At 33.3% G+C, this 17,929-nt stretch overlaps 1 protein-coding gene across 1 annotated transcript in view; it reads left to right on the top strand.

Moving 5' to 3' along the window:
• Nucleotides 1-17,929, top strand: part of ADGRL2 (adhesion G protein-coupled receptor L2) — a 269,281-nt gene that overhangs the window by 50,295 nt on the left and 201,057 nt on the right. The window contains exon 2 of the mRNA XM_044383702.3: nt 1,709-1,750. The gene's annotated coding sequence lies outside the window, so the exon portion shown is untranslated. The remainder of the gene's footprint in view (nt 1-1,708; nt 1,751-17,929) is intronic.

The raw sequence follows: 17,929 nt of genomic DNA, 5'->3' as shown, positions 1-17,929 counted from the left end.
AAAAAAAGTATACTAAAGCCAAAGCTGTCATATTTGAGCTCAGAATTCAATAATATCTAGAACGTGCTGCCCTCTTCAGGAGCTGGTGCTTAAAAATACTTTGCTTTTTTTTTTGCAGTTCAGAAATTATAAATACGAATTATAATATCAAAAATTGTATTGATAATTCCTTGGGAATAAGCACCACATCAGTAAAGTATTTCTAAGTTAAAGAATATTTTCCATTAAAATATTTCACTAAAGATCAATAAATACAAATTTCGAAATAAATTATTAATATTTATAATTAAGTATGAAAACAGTTTTCTTAAAAGAAATTACACTCATTGGCAGAATTCCTAAATCACTACAGAATTTCAGACTTCCATAATTTCTACCCAAATGTTTCTTTAAGAATAAAAATGTCAAAAAAATATGATATCTTTGATGTCAAAATCTAAGTGGGACACACTTCAAATCTTAATTTTATTCTCTAGAAAAAAGTAAATTTTGTGAATATCAATATTTGTCATTTGAGGGGCACCTGGCTTGGCTCAGTTGGTAGAGCAGGCAACTTCTGATCTCAGGGTCATGAGTTCAAGCCCCATGTTGGGCACAGAGCTTACTTAAAAATACGTATTTGTCATTTGAAATTTTAGCTAGCTCTCATTTGTAGAAACATTATCTTTCTTGGAAATAACGATTCAGATTACATTAACACATGATCCTTTTTATTCAAAATCACTTCATTAAAAAATAATCCTGAAGGGTTTGAAATATCATTATCCAAAAATTCAAGGAAAAACCCTTTTCTGAGTATGTTATCTATTAAAATTTCCTTAGCCATCATCTAGTTTTGGTAGAAGGGTTGAGGGAGATGAACTCATTGTGTTTTTCTCAAAATTAAGTTTATGATATTTAAAAAATAAATAAAGGAACAGAAAATGACCAATATGTAATAATATTATCAGGATATGAGAAAAGCATATTTTCTAACATCCGGACATGCTTCTTTATATTAGAACTACTGACATTAAGAAATGTTATTTTTTACTAATTATTAAATGTGAAAGTGTTAATTAAAAATTTTTAAAGAACACAATGAATTCAAGAGCAAATATAGAATATAATTTTGTTCTAATTCTTAACATGTGATGCAATTAAAACCTTGTTTTTAGTCAACAGAAAACAATGAGAACATAAATAATGCTTTCTCATCATTCATTTAGTGTGAAAAAGTAGGAGCCTGGACTCCTGATTTTGTTTCTCAGTTCCTACATCAGATTTCCAGTTCAAGATTCCAAACAGGAAACTATTTACATTTTTTAAAAATGGTAATTAATGTTGACTTCAAGAAAGTAGAATGACCCTCAGTTTTCCCTTAAAGAGTTTTAGACATAGCTGTTCCATCTGTATCACTGAAAGATTCAACTGAGCGAAAGGGGAGAAGAATAAACAATTCATTGACAATATTCTCTTAAACCTATAATATTTGTTTGGGGAAAATAAAATGTTTTATTTCTGACTTTGAAACTACTTAGCAATTGCTTAATCTTAAAGTAGCTCTGTCCAAAGGCACATAATACGTGTTCAATAATTCTTAGAACACTGATTCATGTTTTCTGCAATAGATTTACTTCATTTTTGTTTTGCTGCTGATGCATTACATTTGGCGGTTAGAACCCCTGTGGATGGAGGTATAATAAATAATATTTTCTTTGCTTTCCAGGGTATTTATGGCATAATGATAAATTTCATCTTTCCCAGAATGGTAAGTAAAGAGCTCTTTCTATATATGATAGTACTCAACACAAACAAGAAAAAGTGAATTGTTATAATAAAAGTGGAGTGGCATTTGCTAAATACATTGAATGATCTGATAATTATAAGGTAGCTTATACTCTTGAAATAAATGGATGCTGCATTCAAATTCTATAAGCATTCCAAAATTCTCACCATATAAGCTACAGGCTCTTCGGAGGGAGTTTAAGGTTTCTGTTTTCTTTGTTGTATTGCACTTGAACGTAGTGTAGTCAACATTTTGTTTTCTGGGGTAGTTCATTTAAAAATATACACAGATATAGAAATAAATGTGGTTTATATTCTATGAGCATAAAGAAAAAGCATATCTGTGATACATATTGAGAGTGGTTGAGTAAGAGTCCTTTGGAATTTTTACTGTTACATAAAAACTGATGGTAATTTATGTTTGACCAGGGCTTTGCAGCATCTGTGAATTTAAAAGTGTTTGTTTTTTAAGAGCATATATCATAACTTCTCCTAGGCAAGCTAGCTACTGTATGATTTTGTTTAAACACATAGTTTTCTTGCCTTTATGTTTTTATGATGCAAAAAGGTAATACTAGTTTTAGTCTTAATCATAACCTCTTTACAATTTAAATAACAATAAAAATTAATTTTATTGAATGGGAAAGGTCAATGTAAAATGATATTTCTCAGCAAGTTATTACTGTCTCCTACGAAGTTTTTTCCCCCCAAGTGGTCTTGGATATTCCCTATAAAAAGAAGGAATTTCTCACTGTAGAAAAAAAATCTCTTTGAAATAAACTGATCATCAAAAAGTGCTATTAAGTGAAAAAGCAAGAAGAAGAATACATACATTAAATGTTGTGTACATGTATGCGTGTGTATCCAGGGTAGAGAGAATTGAGAGCATACTGGTGGTAAGTTTAGAAAAAGTTTCACAAAAGGTGCACAAAACAGTGGGAATATGGGTGGTTTAATAAACTTTACTCCATCTTCATTTCCTATAATAAATATGTATTATGGAGTGCCTGGGTGGCTCAGTCAGTTTAGCATCTGTCTTCAGCTCAGGTCATGATTTCGGGCTCCTGGGATCAAGCCCTGCTTCAGGCTCCCTGCACAGTGGAAAGCCTGATTCTCCCTCTCCCTCTCTCTACTCCCTCTACCCCCCACTTATGCTCTACCTTGCTCACTTGCTCTTGCTCTATCTCAAATAAATAAATAAAATCTTTTAAAAATATATGTGTTATTTTTATAATCAGAATTAAAGTATTATTTGAATAGGCTACTCAAAACAGTATTTTACTATTAATGAAATATGGATATATATAATAAAGGAAATACCTCTTGTGCCAATTGCATAATCAAAATGATTTTATACAATTAAAAAAAAGCAAAAACAGAAACAAAAAAACCATTCCACCTAATCACAGAGGGAACCAAAAATATAAATTGAAGATTACTTGGATTAAAAAAAAAAACACAATGAAGGACTTTAAATGAGGTTAAAGCTATCACTTACTAATTTTACTACAGTACAAAAGTACTCCTAGAATTCAGGCAAACGTGTGGGAAAAAATAAACATTTTAAAACTGAAATTAAAAAATCTGCAGAGTCACATTGGTGTTTGGTATATAAGAATTTGGTATTTTATGATCTTTTTCAGAAGAAAAGGTCTAAGGGCACCTGGCTGACTCAGTCAGTAGAGCTGTGACTCTGGATCTCACGGTTGTAAATGTGAGCCCCACACTGGGTGTAGAGATTACTTGAAAATAAAATATTTTATAGATAAATAAATAAATAGAAATTTTTTAAAAAGGAGAAACGGTCTAGCTAGGGAAAGGCTAAAACACGAAGGTAAAACTTTTAAAATAACTCAAACTTTAAGTCGGTAAATCAAACTACTCAATAATAAAAAAAAACTTTGATCTAAAATCTGTGTAATTTCCAATTTCACTGTGAAGCTAAAACTGCTTTTAGAAATAAAGTCTACATAAATAAATAAATAAATAAATAAATAAATAAATAAATAAATAAAATCTGTGTAATTTACTCATCTACAACCAATAGTCATCTTTGCAAGTTTAATTTGCAGAATTATTTTAATAATCCAAGATTAAAAGAAAGTGTAATAGACAGCTAGGCAATTTTAAGGAACTTTTAGCACAAGAGTTTTTTTTAACCTAAATAATGTTAATAAATAACTTATTAATTGTAAACATAATAACAGAACAAAAAGAATATTTTTAAGATTAAAAATTTCTTCTCAAGAGCAATTTATTTTAGGGTGAAAAGTTAGCATGAAAGTATAAATTACGGTTGTATCTCAAATACCCAGCAATTTTATCTGGACATAAGCCAATAATTTTAGAAGAAATTTAGGGAAGAAAAAAAAAAGTGCTCTAGCAGGTATCTTAATCCTGTTCATGTTAATGCTTCCCGAATTCTCACTTCCATCCCACTTGCTCTCAGTTTACATAAAATTAAAACAGAATTTGTTCTCTGATTGTCTAGCTCACAAACTAGAAAGGATACTGTAAAAGCCATGAGGGGCAAGAGAAATGAATTGAAAAGTTAGAGTCCCTTCACACCTACTCATTAGCTGTAAGAATTGAGAGACCAAAGACTAGCTACATCATTTTGAGAAGATATATGCTATACTTTGGGTTTAAAATTCCTGATCTCTGAAATCAGAGAGTTATACTGGAAGATTTTTTCATAAAATCTGAATTCCTTTCTAGCTCTAGAATTTTACAATACAATGATGTATCTTTAAACTTACTATACAGAGCATAAGATAATATTGTGAGATTTGAATCATTAGGATGAAAAAGATTTTAATGATTAAAAGGGTAATTTTCATTCATTTGCAAAATTCACTTATATTTAAAGTCTCATCCAAATTATATTGTGTAAATGAGATATTATATATTGTGCACTTTGATGACATTCTTCTCATAGAACTATTTTTTAAATGTGCCTAAAAATTTAACCTGAAATTTCTCACTGTGCTTTAAATAACACTGTAAATAATGTGAGGGAAAAATCTAGCATCAGTCTTTTGTAAAGAGTGGGAAGCCAAATTCATACCTATCTGTATATGGAAATGTATATTTTGAATAGGTTTATTCTGCCAAGATGCTAATCTAATGTTTTGGGGAATCAAAAAATTTAATTTATAATTCTCTTTTTGCATTTACTCTATCTTTAGTACAACTGACATATCAAGACATTTTAGAAAAAAAAAATAAAATTAACTTTCCATCCATAACCTAGATCAGGTCAATGTAACAAATTATTGGATAACTAAAACATCTGCTCATTCCAATTATTTCTTTCTGATTTGTAACTGTGCAAATTTAAGCAAGCCACTCATTCTCTGAATTATTACATGAACTGAATTGAAATGTAAATATATATTTTGTTTGACATGTATCTATTCAAACTAACTTTAAAATAAAATAAATCTTCAGCATTAACAAGTTTTTCTAGTAGATTAGAGATAAATGCCAACTATTTAAATAAAGCAAATTTCTCAGTGTAATTAATCTGCACTTCAACAAAATAGATCTTTCCTCTCATTCCCAATTCTGACTTAATGAACAAAGATTGAACGCTTATTTCTGTGAATAGTCACAGCATCTAGTCCTCAATGAATAATAAAATATATTTTATTTCTGAGAACATTAATAAAAATTTGTTACTTTATTTCATTAATGACAAAAATTTCATATTGGAGTTAACTATAGCCAATAGTCATTTTGCCATTTATCTTTTAAAATTCCACAACAGGGGTGCCTGGGTGGCACAGTGGTTAAGCGTCTGCCTTCGGCTCAGGGCGTGATCCCGGCGTTATGGGATCGAGCCCCACGTCAGGCTCCTCCGCTATGAGCCTGCTTCTTCCTCTCCCACTCCCCCTGCTTGTGTTCCCTCTCTCGCTGGCTGTCTCTATCTCTGTCAAATAAATAAATAAATTCTTTAAAAAAAAAAAATTCCACAACAGTTTCAATACATCAAATGTCAATTTTTAGGGCAGATGTAGTAATAGTAAAGAATTGTTAATTGGCCAACAGGTTGATTAGTTTTAAGATATTGAAAAAAGCAAAGATTAAAAACAGTTCTCTCCTTTCTTTCAATTAAAATTGCATGCAATTATTCTTATAGATTATAGATCTCTTTTGGGATTTCCGGCTTCATATAACTTTTTGGTTCATTTCACAGGAATAATATTCATCTTAATTAGCTAAAAACAGTTGATGGGCTTTTTATAGGAGGGAGTTCACTCCATGCACTGATTACTGCCACTAGATTATTCTGTTTAAAAATAATAATAATAATAATGAAACTCTGTTTTTAGAGGAGTTAAATATGTTATCTGTTAAGAGCCATTGTCTGAAAACAGGATGTCTTTCTTGATGGGTGGTTAATCCATTTTGTTTTAACCTCAGAACTTTCCTAAGCAATACACTAAATTGGCTTAAGAAATGATTTTCTAGGGTGCCCGGGTGGTTCAGTCTAAGTGTCTGCCTTCAGCTCAAGTCATGATCCCACAGTCCTGGGATCAAGGCCCGCATCGGCATTCCTGCTCAGTGGGAAATCTGCTTCTCCCTCTCCCACTTCCCGTGCTTGCGGTCCCTCTCTTGCTGTCTCTCTGTCAAATAAATAAATAAAATCTTAAAAAAAAATAAAGACTTAAAAAAAAAGAAATGATTTACTACCATATCAGTTAAAACATACAAATCAAAATATTAAACAAAGAGACATTTCTGGTGTGTTATTGCGTTGCTTTTCATAGTTTATAAGGTGAAAATACTTGCCTCCTTTAAAAAAATTTAAAAATTTAGAAGCTAAAAAATAAAATTTCCAATATATATATAAGAAATATATCATGAATACCTGTGTCCCCTGTGACCTTTCAAGCTCTCTTTGTGCCCTTCTACAATTCCTTAACCTTCTTCTTCAATCAAAACTAAACATGATCCTAAATTTTCCCTATTCCTTATTTTCCTTGTAATTTTATTTCATGTATTTGCATCCCTAACTTATTATTGTTTGGTTGACATGTTTGCAATGATATGTAAATGATAATATATGTATTTGTCTGACTTTTCCAGTCAACATTAAGTTTTTCAGTTTCAAACATTTGCAGCACATTAGTTTACACTGTCATACAGTATTCTATTATGTGACATAATTCATTTGTCTTTAACATTGATGGATATTTGGGTTGCTTCCAGTTTTTTGGTTTTGTTTTTTACTGTTTACATGGTGCTGCTATAAACATTCTAGAACATGTATAAATGGATATGTACAAAAAGTTGTCTAGGGAGAGTAGTTCTTAACCTGGGGTAATTCTGCCCCCAGGCAATATTTGGCAATGTGTAGAAACTCTTAGTTGTCATAACTTGGGGAAATTTTACTGGTTTCTTGTAGATAAAGGCCAAAGATGCTCTAAACACCGTATAAGACACAAAACAGTCCCACAACAAAGAACTTTCTGGACTAAAATCCCAATAGTGTGAAGTTGTGAAACTCTGCTCTAGAATATACACTTGAAAAAGAAATTGCTGAATCATAGAGTATGAAAATTTCAAATTTATTAGAGAACTCCTAACTTGCACAATGTATCAATTTTACATTCCTGCCAACAGTGTAAAGATAAATGTTCCAATAGTTCTACATCCTCGTTAGCACTTAATATTGTCAGGTACCTTAAAATTTTTATCACTTTTGTGAATAGGAGATAAAAACTCCTCAGAGTTTCAATTTTCAATTCTTTGAGTACTAATGAGATTGTGCATCTTTTCTCATTTTATTAATACTTAGGGTTTCCTGTTCTATGAGGTACTGACTCTCTTTAACCAATTTTTAAAAATTAAATTGTAGGGGCGCCTGGCTGGCTCAGTTGGTGGCACATGTGACTCTTGATCTTGGGGTTATAAGCTCAAATCTGGGTGTAGAAATTACTTAAAAATAAAATCTTTTTAAAAATTTTTTAAAAATTGAATTATAGGCATTATCTTTACTAATTTATTATTCTTTATTTGTGTAATAAATATCTTTTTCTAGTTTGTGGATTACCTTTTCACTTTTTTTTAAGAGTATATTTGACCAAATATTGATTCAAACAGAGCAGTATCAAACTGGAAATCATTAGGTAGTCCCCATCTTTTCACTTCATTAAGGTGCCCTTTTATGAACAGAACGCTGACTCTTAAAGCAGTTAAACTTAACAAAGTTTCCTTTTTTGCTTGTATCTTATATTTCCTACATAAGAAATTTTTCCCTTGAACTTTTAAGTATTTTAACATTTGCTTTTTATATTTAAGCCTTTAATCCATTTGAAATTCTTGTGTATGGTATGAAGTAGAAATAATTTTAAAAATAGAAATTAGAGGGGCGCCTGGGTGGCACAGTCGTTAAGCGTCTGCCTTCAGCTCAGGGCGTGATCCCAGCATTCTGGGATCGAGCCCCACATCAGGCTCCTCCGCTAGGAGACTGCTTCTTCCTCTCCCACTCCCCCTGCTTGTGTTCTCTCTCTCTCTCTCTCTCTCTCTCTCTCTCTCTCGCTGGCTGTCTGTCTCGGTCAAATAAATAAATAAAATCTTTTAAAAAAATAAAAATAAAAGTAGAAATTAGAGGCTTTACACCATGTACCGAATAGTTTATACTTTCCCAAATGATCTTCAAAGCTAGCCTTTTCATGAATCAAGTTTCCATATATTTTATGACCTAACTTTGAGCTCTCTGTTTTATCCTGTCATTTGTCTCTCTCTTTACCCCTATTACACTGCTAACTTAAAAACTGGTAAATTCCTCTATTTGTTCTTCCTCTAGAGTATCTTGGCTCCTAAGGCCCTTTTGTCTTCTATATAAATCTTAGATTTTATATAATATTTATATATATATATATATTATTAATCTAGTATTTTATATAATATTTTTCTAAAAGGTTTTATTTCTACCATAAGTTTGTTAGATATATCTCTAAATGCTATTTTATAAGTTATTTTGAATTATTTACATTTAATGATTTTTTTTAAGATTTTATTTATTTTGAGAGAGAGCAGAAGTGGTGGGGAGAGGCAGAGGGAGAAGCAGACTCCCTACTGAGCAGGGAGCCCGAAGTGGAGCTCAATCCCAGGACCCCAAGACCCCGGGATCACGACCTGAGCCGAAGGCAGATGCTTACCTGACTGAGCCACACAGGTGCCCCAGTGATTTCTTTTTTAAAGTGATGGTTTCTAATGCTTGTTTCTGATATGTGGAAACATAAATTTTTGTATTTTTATTTTATCCAGCAAAACTTCTGAACTTTCTTATTAATTCTTACAATTTATCTGTATTTTCTCTTATATTTCTTGTGAAAACAATGATTTCTTCTGTGAGTAATTTCAGTTTTATTTCTTCTAGTTCTTATACCATTTCTTTTTTGTGTACTCCACCAAGTCGACTTCTAGCCCAGTATTATACAGAAATGGTGATAGTAGACAACTTTTTTCCTGATTTTTAAAAGAAAATGCTAGAAAATATGACCATTAAACTGTAGGGGTTTTGTAGATATCCTCTATCAAGTTAAGAAATTTTCCTTTTTTTTAAATCTTTGATGGATATGAAATTTTATCATGTTTTTCCTACAGTAATTTAGAGGATAATATAATTTTTCTCACAAATGTTTGTTGAGCACTGAAGTATTTCTTACCTTAAGGACATTTACTGAATGGGGTGAGCAAAAATTTTACTTTTCATGTTCTTGCTGGTACTAGAAAAAGTGACAAAGCCCAAGGCTTAGTGCTAGGATCCAAAATGGATATATCCTCATCATTAACCTGGTCTGCAAATAAATCCATCCCATAGAGGACTGCAAGAAAAATTGTAAGTTTTAAATGTATAACTAAAGAGAAAAAATGTTCTCCTCTGAAAATTCATGATCATAAACCAGCCTTACTTTGTTTCTAGCAAAAATTCACATAATCTCAGTGGTCTAAAGACTCCAGGATAAGAATTTAAGCTGGTCCCTAGTTGTGCCTTTTAGGCTCAGTAAAATCAAAAGAAAATCTACTCTAGAGAGCCCATCTTTACTCCATCACTCCAAGAATGTTAACAGATAAAATTCCACTAGCATAAGCCCACAGACAGAAATCACAAACACACTATTAAAAAAAGGAGGGGGAAGTGGGGAGCAAATGTTCAAGAATCAGGTGAAAAAAGATAAAAAGCAGAATCAGACCCACCAAGACTTCAAATATCGGAATTACCATGTTCATTCTTTTCTTTTTTATTCTCATTCATTGGTGTACATAAAACTAAATTCAAAAATATTTTTTCTAGCATTTAATTTCCTCATGAATAACACATAAACTTTCCTTTCTATAATATTATAAATTACTAATATAGTCAAGTTTAACTTGCAAGCTAAACCCGGTTATACTGAAATGGAATTTGATCACATTTATTTACCAAGCTATAAGAGCTTTGGAAAACAAAAAAGAGTAGAAATAAGAATAGGTACTTTTCTGTTCAGCTTAAACAAACTAGTAAGATGGTAAATACTGTATTCGAATAAAAATACCAAAACAAATATTGATGGCTATTATAAAAAATCTATCTTTCAAACTTTTTTTGTAGACAGATCCATTTAGATAAATACTCAAAATGATAAGTATATTCTAAATTCTTAGAATATCCTTCATTTGTGTAGCATGTTATTTTCACCCAAAATCTCAAGGACTTTCAAATATTTTTACATTTGTGTTTTGAAAATTTCTAGAAAGGAATTGTATTCTCACTTGACCTTGAACTCCTGATTGGTCTTATGGTGCCCACTAGCCAAAGCTGAGTCAATCATAATCTGTCCTTGTAATTTTTTAAACTGGAATTATGGAGCCGATTTGTAGGCAAAGGGAGAATACATGGGTTTATGGATCCCAAGGAAGGCTGATTTTGAGCCTTAATTCCAGTTATTAAACTTTCTAGGGATCCATGAACCAGTAAATTGCTTTGCTGAAGCTTATTTGAGTTATTTCTGTAACTTGAAACCAAAATGGTCCTGATAACTACACTTATATAAAGAAAATTAAATTCTGAAATGGTTTCACTGCATGCTGATAGTCATAGAAGGCAATGGATGAATAATACTTTTAATACCTTTTCCGCCACAAGGGAAGGGAATTGGGAAGAGTCCTGGGTGAGTTTTTTTGAAGCCCTGCCTTGACCAGAATGTACTTCTTCCCTCTGATTTATTCTTGAGGCAGGTCAAAATTAGAAAGATTACCTAAGGTTATTCCTTATAATAAGGTTTAGGATCCCTATTATTTTGAAAATTAGAACTTCTGGTATCTAGAGGGATTCCATCATGTGGCCCTGCCTGGGTGTATTATTTTCCAGTTTTCTATTTGAGATTTTACATGGCCTGAAGAGGAAGGGACTGAAATTTAAGGGAAGAATGTAATATTTATTGAGTGTTTGATGTTATAGTAAGGACCTGGTTGGTCCATTTTAATTCCTTTCCTAGTTGGGTGTTATAAGCTGAATTGTGCCCCCCCCCCCATTCATGCGTTAAAAATCTAAAACTCCAGAGATGTCTGGCTGACCCTGTCAGTGGAGCATGTGACTCTTGATCTTAGGGTCATGAGTTCAAGATCCACATTGGAGATAGAGATTACTTTTTAAAAAATCCAAAATTCCAGTACCTCAGAATATGGCTGTATTTGCAAAGAGAACCTTTAAAGACGTTATTAAGATTAAATGAAGTCATTGGATGAGTCCTAATCCAATATGATGGTGTCCTTATAAGAAGAGATTAAGACACAGACACGCATAGAGGAAGACCATGCAAAGACCAGGGAGAGGACCACCATCTAAAAGCCATTTCTTCTTCTCAGAAGAAATGACCCCGTCAAATCTACTCAAAAATGTCTGCTCTAGTCTCTGTTCCCACTGTTATTGCCTTAGTTTAGGCTTTGTTTTTCTTACTTGAAATATTCCAGTAGCCATCAGCTTCTCATCATTCTAATTTAAACATTCATAGTCATGCTGGCAAACCCACTTACTGAGAACAAGGTCTGCTCTGTAGTCTCTTTTTATCCCTAGGGTAAAGCCCATGGTTCTGAACCTGGCTGTGCATCGGAATTTGAGGTGGCATTCTTTTAATTATAGATTTTCAGGCCCCAGACAATTTCTATTGATTCAGAATCTATGGGCATGTGGTCTAGAAAATGGTATTTTTAATATGTTCCTAAGTTGATCTTATGAATAATGGAATCTGTTACATTTATTTGCCCATCTTTTTATTAATGATCATATGACAGCTTCCCCAAAACTTCTGACCTCAGCCTTTTGAAAATATATTTCTTACTATGCCTTCCATGATCACAGTGTTTCTTGAATAATAAACTAATTACACCTTTCTGAAGTAAAGTGGTGATTCTTTTACGTTAACAACGCAATTTCAGAAATTTTTCTTTTAAAGTTCTATACCTATTGTAGGTTACAATATGTCTGTCTCCTGAGAAGCTACAAAAGTCATAAAGATACTTTAATATGTAGAATAGTAAAAATAAATGAAGCCTATCTAGTTTGTTCACATAAAACCCTTCACTACTGTCTCCAACTATATGAAAGGACTGGCAGAAACATTTACTTCTCTTGGAGTTATTCTGTGGCCTGGCCCTCTTCATAGTGATACAAATTGAGTGGTAGGACCACAAGTGAATGTGGGTTTAGAGTTCACCTTCGAAAAGGAAGTTAGATCTCAAATCTAATGTTGTCCTCCATACCATAAACTCGATCTACACACTTATCATTTGGCAAAAATTGACAACTTTATACCCCGAAAAGAAAAATCATACTGCTTTTCTTACCTTAAATTAAAAAAAAAATAGTTTCAAGGCTGAAACGGTGGGTCTTTGTATCTACCCATAGATAGGAAACATGACTTTTAAAAAGAAAGATAAATAATGGCAATACTTAAAAGCAAACTCTGCTGTAGTATACACTTGAAATCAAAAGCACTTTTTCTGACCATATTTAGATAACAAAAGAAAAACGTGCTGAATATATCTGCCAAACCATTAATTCATTTGTTTTGTCTGTTATATCAAGCATTATGTAATATGGAATATCAAAACAGACATTGATTCTTGATTTTGTGAAACTTTCAGTTTAGTTAATGGAAGTCCTCGTTTAAAAAAAAAAAAAAGAAAGAAAATGGTATGCTTTCAGGAGCCTGGAATGGAGGCAGAGAGGGAGAGCGTGTATGAGTAGAGGGAAGTCATGCCCAAATGACACTTCCTGGAGGGACCACTTACTCTGTACTCATGTCAACAGCCAGGAGTACTTTAGAACTTGAGTAAACAAATGAGCATGCCCTCTTTCAGTGCAGTCTTTGCTATCTGTGCACACTTGTAAAAAGGCTGGTACAAAGACTAAACATTATCCATGGTCTACTTTTCCTGTTCTAAATGTGTACATTCATATATTCATTACACAAATATTTTATTACAAGTACCTATAAAATAAGGCTTCTTAAGTAAACTGAAAGGCCTCAGTATGAAGTGATATATTAACAACTACCTAGACCTTGGCTTAATTTTTGCTGGTTCATATTTCTAACATGGTTGATCCTTCAGATTATAATCTTAATCACATAGAACAATAAAATTGTAGTGTTTCTAGACTTGGCTTAGCATCTGCAGAAACAGAAAGATCACTATTTCTGCAATCAAGATACTGTATCTTTGAAAAAGTCTGACTATAAGTGGTTCTGTTTTTAAACTGAATTATGCCTCATTATACCTTGCAGCATCTTAATTCAGCATCTTTGGGACATTCAGAATAAAGCTAATCCTACTTTCACATAATAATGTCTTTAATTCAAAAAATATAGGTGAGATTTTTATGAAATTAGGATAGTCTTAGTCAAGAAAACTTGGACATTAAAAGAAGTGGATAAAAGAAGGAACTAGCCATATTCCCATTACCTGACACCCACATTTAAAATATTGATGTTCCATTTCCAGGCTTCTTACTGTAAATAGTTTGGATTCTCTCTCATTTTACGTAATTTTATCACCACATATGTAAACACACACTCACAATACATAATTGAGTTTCCATCTAGTGGGGGAAATCTGCCATAGAGGATAAATGGGCAGGCACTGGAGAAAGACACACCTGGGTTCAAGGTCAAGCATTATTTTGCCACCTTTTATAACCTCGGATGTGATATTTAATCTCTCTCAGTCTCAATTTTTTAATCCATAACTAGAACCTATTTCTTGAGGTTGTGGCTAACATTAATTAACATAGAATGTTTAGCAAATAGTATCTAGCAAATAGTAAATGCTGAATGATGATTGAAATTACTATGTTTATGTTTATACTATTCTAATAAAACCATCAAAAATAACTCTCAGGCTAAAAGTTCCTTGAATCTTTTAACCTTTTCTCACGTGAGATGGTTTTAAGTCCCCTTACCATGCAGGCTTCTAAATACCAGAAGTTTTGTAACTTTTCCATTCGTATCTTCCTTAAAATGTTGCTCTGAGATCTGATCTTGGTAATCTGAAGAGCTTGAAATACAATCAGATTATGTCCTCCATTATTCTATGCACATCCTAAATTTATTAATGCAGTCTAAATTATTTCTTCATCTTCTTCTTTTTCTTCCACCCCTCCTCCTCTTCCTTCACCTCCTCCTCCCTGTACTTCTTCTGTAACCATATTATACGTATCATTGATTCACTGCCAAGTAAAGCTCTTCTTTTTTTCCTCTTAATACTGTTAGTAAATCTCATATCCCTCAAATTGAATTTAGGCAGTTGGTGTTTTGTCCCAAGGCAGGACCTCACAATTATTCCAAACAAATTATATATTGTTAGATTTTGCCCATTTTTTAGTTGTTAAGAACTTTTAGATCCTGATCTTATAATCTAATGTATCTACTACTCACTTTCCCTATCTCATGTAACCAGTTTTTGACAAGTATGCCTTCTTACAGCTTTATCTCAGTCATTGATAAATATGTTTACATCAGACAAAGCCAAGGCCAAGACTTGTGGTACACCACTTAAAAACCTTCCTCCAGGCTGACACAGAATCCTTAAAATTGCTATTGGGTGCATTCATTCAGCTAGTTATGAAAACACATAATAGTACTATTCCTAAACCTATATTTCTCTATCTGGTCCACAAGGATATAAAAAAAACCTTATTAAATGACTTGCTAGAATCCAGATGTCTATTTCTATTGCCCTAATATACTGGTTTATCAATTTTATAGAAAAGAATATATAAGATTGGGCTGAATAGCTTATTCTTGTTGAATTTACACTTTCTCCTAATGGCCATTTTAAAAAATGCTCACAAAATTGTCTTTTGTGATTTGTAATTGCCTTTTATAAATATCATCTAGGCTATTCTCTCCCGAGCAACATTAGTTTCATGGATGTGAAGTTTGCAGACTCTCCCATTTTTTTTAACATAAGGTAGTCTTCTCTTATCCCCTTCATTCTGTTTCTCAAAGGTAACCAGCTAAACACTTCATAATCTCACTTAGAAGGTCTCTGGTAATAACTCATAGGGGTCCAGAAACGTATTGGCACCTAGACCAGTCAGGTCCTCCTAGTATAGCATATAGGTGAAGTGCTCAAACCATGGACTTAACTCCTGGCTCAAATCCTAGCTCTACACTGCTCTAGTTATATGATCTGGGACAAATTATTCAATCTGATAATGATGCATGCTTTATAGCTAGGATGATTACATGGAAAAATGCAAATAAATACATAGATGTATGACACCTGTTAGGTCCTCGATAAATGCTATTTACATTAGAATTACTTTAGCTATTTTGTATTTCAATTTTTGACCAGTGCCTGATGGTCTTGACTTCATTCATTCAACAAATATTTATTGAGTAGTTCTTGGTACATACAAGGTGCTCCAGATACTGTACTGAATAAATCAAAATTCCTTGCACTCAGGGAGCTTACATTCTAGTACAGGAGAAGAAAAACATGTATGTATGTGAAATAATGGCAGTCAGTTATTGGAAGACTGAAAAGTTTAAGAAACAGAGGATGTCAGAGAGAATTATTTTGTAAAGGGTGGGCAGGGTCCTCTCTGAAGAGACGACACGTGAGGAGAGATGCGAATGAACCAATGCTACCTTCCTATATTTGTGCTTGATCATGTGCCCCCTTTTACCATCTTTTGCACATGTTTTAAATTCAGAGCCTGTCAGTTGGTCCCTGTGCTGCACACTGGTTTCTTTAGTTTCTTCCCCATTTTCTTGCTCATTAGAATCATTTGTGTTTGCATAGGCAGAACACTGCTTAAATCAAACTCAGAGTGCATGGTTGCCTTTCCCCAAGGTTCCCATCATTTCCATCTTACCTACTGGTTTCGGTCAGAGTTGGGTTCAGAGTGGGAGTTCCCCTTGCTGCTTACTTTGCTGTCTGGGAAATGAAATTATCAGCAAGGTCGGTCAAGAAATTGTCAGTGTTTTGCTTTCTGAGGAGTGAAAGTTTCTGCAGATACTTTGAAACTGAAATCCCTAACGCTAAGATATGTTGCTGCCTGGTAATTTTGTGGTCTGCACTAGAAAAACATCCTTCAGTACAGGAAGTCTGTAATGCAGTCCCATAGTGCTATCACTTCTCTGTCTCTTATTTATATTCATCTAGATTTTTCTCCAGTGTTCCTACATTCACAGGTTCTTGACTTTTCATGTGGGTTCACAGCTTCTAACCAGTCAGGACTATTCACCTATTTTTTCAATTGGTTTGGTCTACTTATAATTAAAAATAAATTAGATTAGAAATTAAATTGTTACATGACCAAATTCTATGCCTAGGAAACCAGAAAGTTTCCCTACGGCTTAATACTAACATGCGGCATGAAATCATAGAAGGCTTTGGAATAGAAGGTAAATTCTATTCTTGACCAAGCCGTATAGTAGAAAGACCCTTAACTGAAGGACGAAGATCTGGATTTTGCTTTTACTGAGGAGCAAACTGTCACCTAACATGGTTAGTTGACTTGTTCACAGTCTCACAACTAGTTAGAGATAGGGATTACGAGATAAGGTGTTTTTCCCTTAGGCCAGTAAATTTCACCCCACTAGGTTACCTTCCATGAATAGCCCAGAGACTTACCTCCCCTCAGTGAAAGCCAAATGCCTGCCCTTCCTACCTCACAGAGTTGTTGTGAGAAGGAAGGAGCTAATAGATGTGTAAGGACAGTGGCTGTGTAAAGTGGTATTATTATGATAATGATTTTAACGATTTAATCTGTTGGTTTCTGCGGGCTTTTCCCCCCTTCTAGTTTAAGAGATTTGCATTTTAAATTTAAATCTGTGGTGAAATGTGCTTACTTTGTTAAAGATTTACAAAAAATTGCAGGCTGCATCCTGCAAAAGAGAATCTGGGTTTTGGCATCCCGGGAACCAGGATGATAATCCCAATTTTGTCACTCAGGGCATACATGACAATACGTCATCTTCTTAAATTCTCTGTTTTTAGTTTTCTCATCTGTTAAAGAGCTGAACATTCCTATCTCTTCAAGTTGTGTGATCTGATACAGAAAGTCTCAATATTGGTGGTTGTTTTTATTTGTTTGTTTGTTAATTTATTTTTCCTGTATATTTCTCCTCCCTCAGATTATGAGCTTCCTGACGGCAGACAGTATTTATTTGTCTTTGTATTCCTAGAGTCTGGCACTCAATAGCTACACAGCATGTTTGTTGAATAAATTATTTACCAAGGTGAACAAGAGTGGGTCTGAGGGCAGCAGTATTTTGGAAGTCACTGTTTTTCCAACTTGACTCTTAGGAGCACTATGTTAAGTTTCATGGAGGTACTCTGGGCACTTCTCAAAGTAGACATGGCGTAGCTGAGAGTGAACTCTTGGCTTTCATCTTGCCTTAATCAGAGCATACAGTAATTGTTTATTAACAGATTGAGTTGCTATGTAAGATTGTTCTTAGAGAAAAATGTTTTTCAGCTAAAAGAAAGTTGAAACAAGATGTGTACACTTTAGAGTCTCAAAGCACATCCTAATACTTATTTTACTATTAGCGCCTTAGACAAAGTAACCTTCCTTTGTCACAATTTCCTCATTTATCATAGAATTTACAGCATTTCAGGTTGGTTATAGATGGGCAGGAAGATAGCACATACACAC

The sequence above is a fragment of the Ursus arctos genome, unplaced genomic scaffold (genome assembly GCF_023065955.2).
Source record: "Ursus arctos isolate Adak ecotype North America unplaced genomic scaffold, UrsArc2.0 scaffold_12, whole genome shotgun sequence".
NCBI lineage: Eukaryota > Metazoa > Chordata > Mammalia > Carnivora > Ursidae > Ursus > Ursus arctos.
This window is presented reverse-complemented; position numbering and strand designations above follow the sequence as displayed.